General features: G+C 41.7%; 1 long non-coding RNA gene across 1 annotated transcript; it reads right to left on the reverse strand.

Moving 5' to 3' along the window:
- Window positions 1-1,648: 1,648 nt before the first annotated feature.
- LOC148686961 (uncharacterized) lies at window positions 1,649-11,157 on the reverse strand. The gene is made up of 3 exons (XR_015948598.1): window positions 11,008-11,157; window positions 10,186-10,331; window positions 1,649-1,860 (listed from the first exon to the last, which is right to left on the reverse strand). It is a non-coding gene; the product is annotated as an uncharacterized LOC148686961 (long non-coding RNA).
- Between the last annotated feature and the right edge of the window lie 348 nt (window positions 11,158-11,505).

Raw genomic sequence — 11,505 nt, forward strand, 5'->3', positions numbered from 1 at the left:
TCCCACTGGAACCACTGAGGCATATATTCAAGGCTGGGAAGCTGTCTGAATGCTCTTACATGCCAAATTCCATCTCTCCAGCCACACTCCTCATTTATAGCTTTGCAGGCTTCCCATGGGCTTCCACATTGCTTTTTTTGGTAAAAAAGAAATGAGGTGTTGGTAGTCATATATTGACAAAAGTGCCGTAGGTGCCAGCAAATAATGATTGTCAGGTAGATGAAAACAAAAGAGGTGATGGCAGTCTTTCATCACACAAAAATGGAACTGGGCTTCTGGTTGGCTACTCTGAGAACAGGATGCTAGACTAGATGGACCGTTGGCCTGATCCAGCTGGCAGGCTTTTCTTATGTTCTTACATTAGTCAGAACGGTAGTCCCCACTGATAATTTGCCATTGGTCATTCTACTATTCTGGGAGAGTGCAAATCACATATACCAAGTAAGGATAAAGATACAAGCATAACTTGTATATTTGTGAAATTACTTTGAGTCCAAAACAGGCACTTATTTCTTGAGAGCACTTTGCACTCCGATAGGAAGCTGCCTGATGCCAGCTCACAATATGTGTCCATCTAGGCCAGTGTTGTCTTCTCTGACTGGCATCAGCTCTCTGAATACCTGCTCCCTGCTCCTATTAACCAGAGATGCCAGAGATTGAACCTGGGGTCTTCCGCTTTTGAAGAACGCCCTTTACACCTGCACGATGGTCACCCTTCTCCCTGATCTCCTTTATCAGCCTGCCCTTACAGATCCTCATCAGTTCTTCCACACACCATCCAAAGATTCTAGTGCATTTAGGCTACAGTTTATATTTCCTTTCCCCCAGACAGTAAATTGTTTTTTTCTGACAGGTACGGGAGACAGGAGGGGGGAAATCACATCACTCACAGTGGCACAGGAAGGCGGTAAGAACACTAAATGCTCTCAAGCATAAGGAGCGTTTATTAGCCTTCGTGGGAAAGAGAATCCTTCTTTCTTGACAACTACCTTGGCAGAGAGGTAGCACTGTGCACACATAGCCTCAAGAAGAGGCTTCTCTGTAAGCGAGGTCTTTTTATTCTGCTTTCCAGTTCTTTACTGTTTAACTGATTGCAGAGCTTACCTCTTGACTTCATTTAAAGCCAAACTGTCAATTAAAGCCAAACCAGGTCCTTGTCTTAATACTGAATTGTGTTTCGGTTTGAAACCAGTGGGCTAATTGTTCCAGTAATAAATCCAGTCCGATGACGACAATTATCCATGTGCAAAATGAGCTTGCCTAGACAGTGCCATTGTGAACTCATACGTGTAAATGGTGTGTGACATCAATTAAGGATTTAACATAACAAGCCTGGACAAAGGGATAGAGACTAATTGAAAAGTAGAAAAGCAAGCAACATGTCATTGCTTAGTGGTGCTGAAATAATGGCCAGAAAAATTCAACTCATTCATGGTAAGCCTGATGTTTAGATAAGAATTAGTCAAGGATGACATAAGCCATTACCTAAAAGCTAATCATTTTTTTCAGGCCAGGGACCTCACTGACCTATGTTCAGCCCACCAGGGCAACCTGGAAAAGTGGGTGTGGCTAAGGTGGAACTTCCTTCCCGAGCAGCTCTGTAAATAGAGCAACCAGAAATTGAAAGGTGCTTTTTTTACCCCAAATATATTTATTATTTTGTAACAAACAAAGACACAAAAGCAGAAACATACAAAATACAAAAAGAAGAAGAAGAGAAACAAAAATTTCAAAACTTCAACTTGTATCTATTCTAATATCGGTGTCTTCCTCATGTCCCTTCCAACTGTGTTACATTGTAAATCCTCTTTAGTAATTTCTAAGTCTTATTCTGAAATTGAAAGGTCTTTGAACAGAGTGCTAAAAAGAAGATGGGGGGGGGGAGTGTTAGAAGACCCAGAAATGGAAATTGCCTTAAAAAATACCAGAGGGCATTTGGAGAAGCCCAATGAAGTAAACAAATATGCAAAACGGAAAAGAACAAAAACTGCAAAGCAATTCAGATACATACATATATATACACACACCCCACACATCTGTTTTGTTGTTGAATTGGCAGGGGATCCCCAAGGGCCCCCAAGGCATCTCAGTGGGCATTATATTCTGTGGGTCACTAGATAGCCACCCCGGTTTGTTCAAAAGAATTTCTATACTGTTTGACTGAAATAAAGCTCTAAGTGGTGGACAATAAATATTTAAATTATCAATAAAGACAGTTAAAAGCAATTAAAAACAGTTTAAAATAATTTCAATTATCAGTAGCCAGTGGTACCCTGGAGCAGAGGGTGGATTGGGTAGTCTTTTTGAATGGGATGCATTGTCTTCTTGGAATCACCTGCACCACAAGTATGACACGCTTTAACATAATTGCCCTAGACAGTAATTCTTTGCATGTGCTTTCCATCTGAACTCACTATTTTTTCTCCACATCAGCATGCATATGCACCTGCCAACAAAGGCTGACACTTCATGCTTCTCATGAAGTGAACTCTAGTGTAGAAAGCTTTGGGCCATAATTTTGTTCAGTCTTGAAGGTAACTCAAGACATTCTCGCTCTCTGCAGAAGTCTTGGAAGTTATTGAGTTAGTTGGGCCAATGATTCTGAACAGGCTAATGTGTGCCACTTTGCCCCTCCAGCTTGTTATATATATTTTTCTTGTGGTCCTAGGAGCTGGACATGTTTCCCACCTCCTAGTTTTAAAATTGCAATCAAAGTGGGACCTGTCATAAGAATAAACATGCCAGTTTCTTGCCCTGACTGGCAGCTTTTCTCTTCTCCCATCTTCTGTCTGTAACCTTTCCTGGAGCCAGAACCATTTTCCATGACCTTTCCGCCTTAGCGTCATGCTACTGTGGCAAGGTGTTTTATCTCACACTTCTCAAGTAATGTTAATGTAGAACGGAGGGCACAGAGAGCACTTGCTGGAACTAAGAGATGACATGATCTAATGAGCAAGAAGCTGCCTGACAGTTGCTCTAATGTTATTGATCATTCCTCTGCTTGGGCAGCTGAACAGCATCCTTCACAGAGGAATAAAGATGTATTTCAAAGCAATAGTTGGAGGAAAACCTCTGAGCAATGAAAGCTGGTAGCAACGAACAGTGGAAAGTCAGCTCTGCCTATTTAAGAGTTGAGCCCCTCAGGATTATTCTCCTTTTCCCTCTTCTCCATTTAAGCAGAGGTGAAGCCTCACTGTGGAGATCCTTGGGCTTCCAGCATGGCGGCCGGCAGCATGAAACTGGGTTGTATCCAGATTAAGTTAGTCATGCCTAGTTCCCCCATTGAAACCAATGTGGAAAGTTGCTTCAGTAGCCCCAGTCGGCCAATATTTCTATCAGTTTACCTGACAACACTGGCCATTCATGTTTATGTTTATTATAACTGGAATAGGAGAGCAGTACCTAAAGTCCCTCACCTTCTGAATCTGCTGTGCTAATAATGTACTAAAGTCTCTGTCACTGCTGCTTCTCTACTGTTACTCATAATGCTCATTAAGAATGAAAACTCACACCATCAACTTCTGTCAGCTTGCCCTAGTCCAGATGAGTTAACTCGGTTTATGTTTTCATTGAGTTCTTTTCCCCTCCGGAATGTAAAATAGCCCATTAAGTTTGTTTCTGGAAAGACTCTCATTATGAGCAGGACTTGCAGGCCGTTATGCTAGGGTTTATTTATGCATTTATTTATTTAGTATTTCTTTTCTTGTTGTTTTGTTACATTGCATTCTTAAATTCTACCATTTATTTCTTGATTGCATTTTTATCCAGCCCTTCATTTTGGAAGGTGAGGGACTCGAATCCACAGCCCACCCCACTTCATCCTCACAATAACACTGTGAAGTAGATTAGGCTAGCAGAATGATTGGTCCCAAAGCTTCATTGTTGACTGGGGATTTGAACCAGGTCCTTGTCCAACACGCTTTTTTAAATATATATATATATATATATATATATATATATATATATATATAATTTTACAGAAAAGAAAACACAGCACTTTAACACAACAAATACAAACAAAAATAACAAAAGAAAACATTATAAGAATAACAAAACAAAACAACAACACAAAAATCCAAAGACTATAATCCTTTCCCCTTAACATTATTAGAGGGGACTTCCTCAAGTTCCCTCTATCTGCGGTTCATTTCTCATTCATCTTTAGCAATTTCCAATTCATTATTTAAAACTCTTTACAATTTCAATTCTCTCATACATCAATTTACTTAACATAATACTTAAACCCGCAGTTTCTATAAACTTCTAAATTTAATCTTAATATACAATTTTACCATACTTTTTTAGATAAACTTTAAAATCTTTCCACTCTTCTTCAGTCGCTTCTTCTCCCCGGTCACGTAGTCTCCCGGTCATCTCAGCCAGTTCCATGTACTCCATCATTTTCATTTGCCAATCATCCACTGTTGGTAATTCTTGGGTCTTCCAGTTCTTAGCTAATAATACCCTTGCCGCCGTTGTGGCATACATAAAGAAATTAACATTTTTCTTGGGAATCTCTTTTCCAACTATACGCAATACCCTTGTCCAACACTCTAACCATTGCAACACACAGTCAAATGTTAAATGTGTCTTTTAAAATGTCTTTTAGTGAGGCATTTGGCATCCCATTCATCAACAAAATGTTCCCAGAACAACTTCTAATACAAAATATAGTACAAGGAGGAGGCAAGAATTTAGATTCCAGTGAATCTAAAATGCCTGGGCGATGGGGAGTTTTAACTTGCTGTGAAAAATACAACAAATTTGGTGCCAGGCAAACCTTTCTGGGGAGAGAGTTCTGAGGTTGGTGGTTAACAAACTCTTCACCTATGATTGTTGTAGGACTTGGAAAGGAGATCCCAAGGCACTTCTACATACATGAACATGTTTGAAATAAGCACAGGCAGGTGCAGACAACAAAGGAAGTTGCCTTGTGCCAAGTCAGATCATTGGTCCATCCAGCTCAGTGCTGCTGGCTGGCTGACTGACTGAGTGTGGATCTGTGAGGGTTTCAGGAAAGAGTCTTTCCCAGCCCTACCTACACACACTAGGGATTCAATCTGGAACCATTTGCAGGAAAAGGATGTGGTCTATCACTGAGCTACAGACCTTTGCCTTGCAATGGAGAGTTGCTCCATTAGAAGCCAGTATACCACCACCATTCCCTCCATGGCTGGAACAGCGTACAGATGCAATTGCGCTTCCTACATGTGTTGTCTCATGACCCAGGTATTCACAGCCACTTCCCTGACAATGAAGCATGAAATGACAGCCTTTTGTCCAGACCGCAGAAGCTGGTGTATGCTGGAATTGGCATAAGTCTAGAGATGCGTAATGGTTTAGGGTAAGATCCAGAAAAAGTTCTGCTTGAAGTAAAATATTGGACCATGTCAGAAGGGGGAGGCAACCATGGACTGGTGTGAAGGGTCTCATACTAGCACCCTGAACTATTTCTCTCTTCCATAATTATTTCATTATTGGCAAGCCCAAGGTGTAAAACCCATCTTTTGTGGTGAATCTAATCAGCTCTGTCTGAAAATATTACATATCTCATAATCTCCAATATTACACACAAGGAGATCAATGTTAAGTAATACTATGGAAGGGGTGATTTTATTTGGACAGAGTTTTATTACTTGGATTTTGATAAAGCTGGATAAAGCTCAGCATATAGTCCTGTATAACTGTGATTTGAGAATGTCCAGGAACTAAAAAGGAAGAATTTACTATTGCAATCCCATTAAAACCATCGTATTTCACTATGTATGTTATTGGGGGGTTATGTTGTAAAGAAATGTATGAGCAAAACTCTGTGAACTACAGTAAATAGAACTGGAAAGCAACAAAACAATTGGTTTGTTTAAGAAATAATGCAGATTGAATAGGGTGCTTTTGAAGCATAATGGCCTATTGATGAAAGATAACAAGAGGAGTGAAGCTGAGACATTGATGGGAAAACTATCAGAACATACCCAAACATTATTTTCAAAAGCAGGAAACATTGATCCTATAATTACGCCTGATTGCGTTGTGTATTTTTCCCCCTCCACAAATAACTGATGATACTTCTGATGCCAATATGAGTGAATCAAAGTTTCTTGCTGGTTCCATGTTGAATAGCTGTATTTTCAATTGAGCTATTACTACTAATGGTGTGTTGAAATAGGAGTGCTTTTTCGCAAAAAAGCTTTCACAAAGGGCCACCTCTTTTTATGAGTTTTCGGGGACTGTCATCAAGTTCTGTATTGTCCGCACTGACTGGCAGTGGCTTTCTAGGGTTTTAGAGATGGGAGTTTTCCCCCACCCTTGTCTGGAGATGCCAGGGATTAAATCTGAGAGATGCCAAGGGTTGAACATGGGATCCTCTGCATGCAAAACTACTTATTCCCAGGTAAATGTGTTCATTGAGGCAGCAGAAGCAAACTACATTTTATTCCTACCATCATGCTTGTACCATGATTTAAGTGAGTTTAAAATGTGAAAGTGCACAAAGAGGATGGCATTCAACTAAGTTTTACTCAGAGTAGACCTACTGAAATTAATGTTCATTAACTTCAATGAGTAAACGCTGGATAAAATTTAGTTTGAATACTACCCAGAGAATTAAAAACTAAAAATAAAATCAGGGATAGCAAACTGGAATGTGGAAAGCATTCTAAAGAATGAAATGGCAGTGAAGAAAAATGTGAGATGTGGGCTTCACAACTGAATTAACAAATCTAAATATTATTTATTTTATTTTTATCTTTACATTTATATACCACCTTTATTTTCCTAGGATAGTGTACATGGTTCTCCTCCTCCTTGTTTCACCTTCATAACAACCCTGTGAGGTAGGTTAGGCTACGAGATTGAAGCCTAACTTCAGGGTCTAAAATTATCTATCTTTACATTTGCCATACTTAATGCCAACAACAACAACAACAACAACAACAACAACAACAACAACAACAACAACACTTTATGAAGCACATTGTGAAGGAGGCATTTAAAAGGAATAGCCTATGTTAGAGGACAATGATGGCTCTCAGAATGGGCTGGATCAAAAAGCTATTTTTGCTTTCATGGAAGAAGTCTTTCCTTCAGTCCTAGGAAAGCTTTGGATTCAAGATTCAATAGTGTTACTCACGCATCCCCAACCTGCGGCCCTCCAGATGTTTTGGCCTACAACTCCCATGATCTCTAGCTAACAGGACCAGTGGTCAGGGATGGTGGGAATTGTAGTCCAAAACATTTGGAGGGCCAAAGAACACATCCCCTATTTAAAGGTAAAACAATATCATCAAACTCTGCTTCTGTCTTCAGTCCAACATTTCACACGGGGTCATAAAGTGTGACAGAAATACACACAGGTGCACCCATAAGTCCTTGCTGTAGGTACAAAATAACAACGAGCTGATATACCATTTGAGGGACCCAGCTTGCTCAACTCTCTGATCCTCTCTCTGTGCTCTTTTATCTATGCATTACTTAATCATATTGTGTAGTAGCCTCTTATTGATTTCTTATTGGCTGCACTTCATAAAATGGCTCGCTGGAGATAAGGAATCCTTTTCACCCACCTTGCCCAGATTACAGATCTTTATCACTACAAAAGCACATAGCTCAAGGTCAGGGCGGGCGGGTTGCAGTGTTTAGTCTGGAAAGAAATCAAAGCCGTATGGGTCAAAAGAAGAAGGGGGGGGCAAACATTTTGCTTACCTGGAGGATTTCTGCTTTGATCACAGACTCAAATCTAAAGAACTACAATGGATGTTGAAGGAGTACTAAAGGTTCCTTTTTCTTAAGTAATTTACTGTCTCTTTCCTTCTTTATCTTCTAAAAGGTTTTATTTGAATGCTGTGCTCCTTACTGTCATTACAGATTGCACTGAGTAACTATTTGTTATATACAATGGCCATATTACATAATATAGTGTTATAGGATTGGGTGGGGGGATTGGTCTGGATGATATCTGTGGATCCCTTCAGGGTCTATGATTCTGTATCTGTGCAAATCTAACAAAGGAACCTTCTGAAGTCATCAGACCAGTGCTATTTCTCTAGAAAAAGAGGTGCCAGAGCTCACCATGAACACCTCCCTTGTTCTCTTATTTATAATGACAATGGCGCCCACCTGAGAGGTGCCAGAACTGAGTTCTGATGAGCTCTGGCTGAAAAAAAGCTGTGGTGATACACATCCTGCTTCTTTGTCTTGGTTATACATGCCAGCCTGGCACATTCTTTCTGAATTATGTTCCAGATGCTCAACACCAGGCATCCCCAAACTGCAGCCCTCCAGTTGTTTTGGCCTACAACTCCCATGATCCCTAGCTAACAGGACCAGTGGTCAGGGATGATGGGAATTGTAGTCCAAAACATCTGGAGGGTCGATGTTTAGGCATGCCTGCTCAGCACCTTCCCATTGGCCACCTCTTCACTCAAAAGAAGCCTCTTAGGATCTCAGGGGACTACATTTCAGCCCCAAATGTTATCAAAGTTGGAAGGTGGTCTGGAAGGGGAGACAAAGCATAGGCCTTGCCTTGCATCTACTTGCTGTGTTTGTCTCCCACCCACCTATAGTACCTTCTGCCCCCTAGGCAACCCCTATAGTGGCTCCTCTTCAATTGATTTAGATCTCCCTGTTTTTTGAGAACTGCCTGCAAAGACTACAGACGTTTTCCAATAGCCATCACTGCAGGCAGAAAAGAGGACTTCATTTTCCAGGAGCCCAAAGTGAGCAAATCTTTTTACTGAGATTTCCTGAGCTCTCCTTGCCAGTATAAGGACAGCTGCTGTGCATTAAGAGGACCGAATAACAGGAAATATTGATCTAATCTGAGCGTTGCGTAAGCTTTCACTACTGGCAGGTAGAGCCACCTGTGGGTCGGCCCACACTTGCACAGCTTGAAATCTTTATTGCTCTGCCATTTGTAACGGGGCTGAGCATTTTAAGCGTTTAATCGCTGATAGGCGGTTGGCAAATGGAGCAGCCAGCTTTTGATGGCTCGTTTTGCATGCTCTCAGTGCTTTTGGCATTGTCGTCTCAGACTTCTATTCAGACCCGTTTAGGGGACCTCTGTTCTAAAATGAAAAGTGACATCAAACTGTTAAGTGTTTCACTCCAGCCTTGAGACAAAGACAGAGATAGTTCTGCCAATGAAGCCTTTGTGGCTGTCAGTGGAACCCAGGCTCAGTTGATGGAGGGAAGGCTGCAGTATCTGCTGTGACTTTTCCCCTTTTGGCAGAAGCAGATTCACACTAGCCAGCTTAAATTTATTGGCAGTTGCTATGTTGCAGGGTGGTGATGTTCTCCAGTATTTGAGGGTCAGGCTGTCCTTAATGCTGCCTGAAAAGTGCTGAAGAGTTCTAGAGATTTAGGGTGGGGGGGGGGAGTAAAGCAGAGCAGCAAATGTGTGGTTTTTTTAAAAAAAAACACAAAGCTTTTAACTTAAAAAGAAAACTCTCCTCTGCTCTGCTGTATCAACAGCATAAACCATTCAGAGTTCTTAAGTGTTCTGGAGGTAATATATACAGGGATGTGGGTGGCGCCATGGTTTAAACCACTGAGCCTCTTGGGGTTGCCGATCAGAAGGTCGGTGGTTCGAATCCCCACGGTGGGGTGAGCTCCTGCTGCTCTGTCCCAGCTCCTGCCAACCTAGCAGTTCGAAAGCACGGCAGTGCAAGTAGATAAATAGGTACCCCTGCGGCGAGAAGGTAAACAGCGTTTCCTTGCACTCTGGCTTCCGTCACGGTGTCCCATTGCGCCAGAAGCAGTTTAGTCATGCTGGCCACGTGACCCGGAAAGCTGTCTGTGGACAAACACCGGCTCCCTTGGCCTGAAAGCGAGATGAGTGCCGCAACCCCATAGTCTCCTTTGACTGGACTTTACCACCCAGGGTCCTTTACCTTTACCTACGAAATATATATATGGACAGTCTCAATACCTGAAAAACCCGTGGACCAGAGACCTGGACAGCAGGGGGACATTTGGCCCCCTCTTGAATCCTAAGCATTTATTTTAAAGTGTGTAGCTACACACACACACACACACACACACACACACACACACACTTCCAAATGCCCCAGGGGGAAAAAGGGACATCTCGGTGGCAATTTGGGTACTGTGCTCTTGCACTGTCTCTCTCCCCCCCCCCAGCCCCCTGCTTTTTCTGGGCGAAAGCAAGGTGCGTGTCATGTGACTCACATGGGAGCACGTCTTGGAAGATGCATGCCCAGATTTAGCATTGGAAAAAGTCGAAAGGTATGAGCTAGCCAGCAAGAGGTTTAGGGTGATGTTTGAGACAGGTGGCTCCGGCGATTCCTGCTTGTTCTGATCTAATGATGATGCTTCTGCAAATGTTACAAGGAATGGAGAGCGAGTATATTTGGGGCTTTCAACATTTCACAGATAGCACTGATACATTTTAAAAACCCATTTCATCTGTTAATGCCATTACAGAGCAAAGGCACTCTCTACTTGTGCTGTCAGCCTGTAGGGGACAGGCAGAATAGAGTCCTTGCACTTGGATCCCAAGACAGCTGGCATGCCTCCTTTTTACAAACTAGGCACTGAAGTTTCTGAACTGCAGTCCTAAAACATTAATATACTTAGAAGGTAGTGTATATAATACATGGAGTGTTACTCTAACATCCTTTTAAAAATGTTGGCTGTTGATCCCAGGAAAAAGAACCTCTTGTACAGTTAGATGCTACCACTGTTACAAACTTGAATTTCAGATACCAGAGTGCATTTGTGCCTGAACCAGAGTTTTAGGGAAGGTGTGGGAATATTCAGGAATGTGGATGAGGAAATATTATTAAATATATCCTCTCCCAGCTTGTGTTAGCAAGCTCCAAACTTAGCCGAGTAACATTCCTTTTCAATGCACAGCAGAAAATGGTTGCACAGGTTTAATCAAACCTCTAGAATAAAGTATATATTTCCTGGTAATTTTCCCCTTTATCCCTCTTAAAAGAAAAGACACGACACAGTGCTCTTTTAAAAGTATAAAAAGAGTTTACTTACAAACTTCCTGAGATACAGCACAACTCAATTGATAGACTAGTTTAGATAAAAGTAGTATATACATGTGAAGTTCACTTATATGAAATGAGACTCCATTTCCTCTCTCTCTTGGCTGGAAGCCTAGAGAGAGTCTCCTCACTAAGATGTTGCTTGCTCGAAGTATGTGGTCCAAGAGAGGGAAAATGGCTACTGGCCAGTAAATTTATCTGGCACTTTTCCATCTCATTTGCATGTGTGGAGAAACAGGAAACTGACCTGGTCAGGTGTTCCTCCATGTGGTCCTCCATGTGGACACTCTGGAAACTGTTGTGACTTGACTGCACCTGTTTACATCCCACAGAAGGAATGTTCTTTGTCCTGGTGCTGTTTTCTGCCTTGAGATTCGGCTATTCTCAGAAATGTAGGCAAACCCTGAGCCACAATGCAAGAGAGAAAGGAGACAGTTTTGTCAAATTCCTTTGCTTTCAGCAGGACTTTTAGCTGTATTGAGCTCTTGGA

This window comes from Zootoca vivipara, chromosome 2, assembly GCF_965207765.1.
Source record: "Zootoca vivipara chromosome 2, rZooViv2.hap1.1, whole genome shotgun sequence".
Lineage (NCBI taxonomy): Eukaryota > Metazoa > Chordata > Lepidosauria > Squamata > Lacertidae > Zootoca > Zootoca vivipara.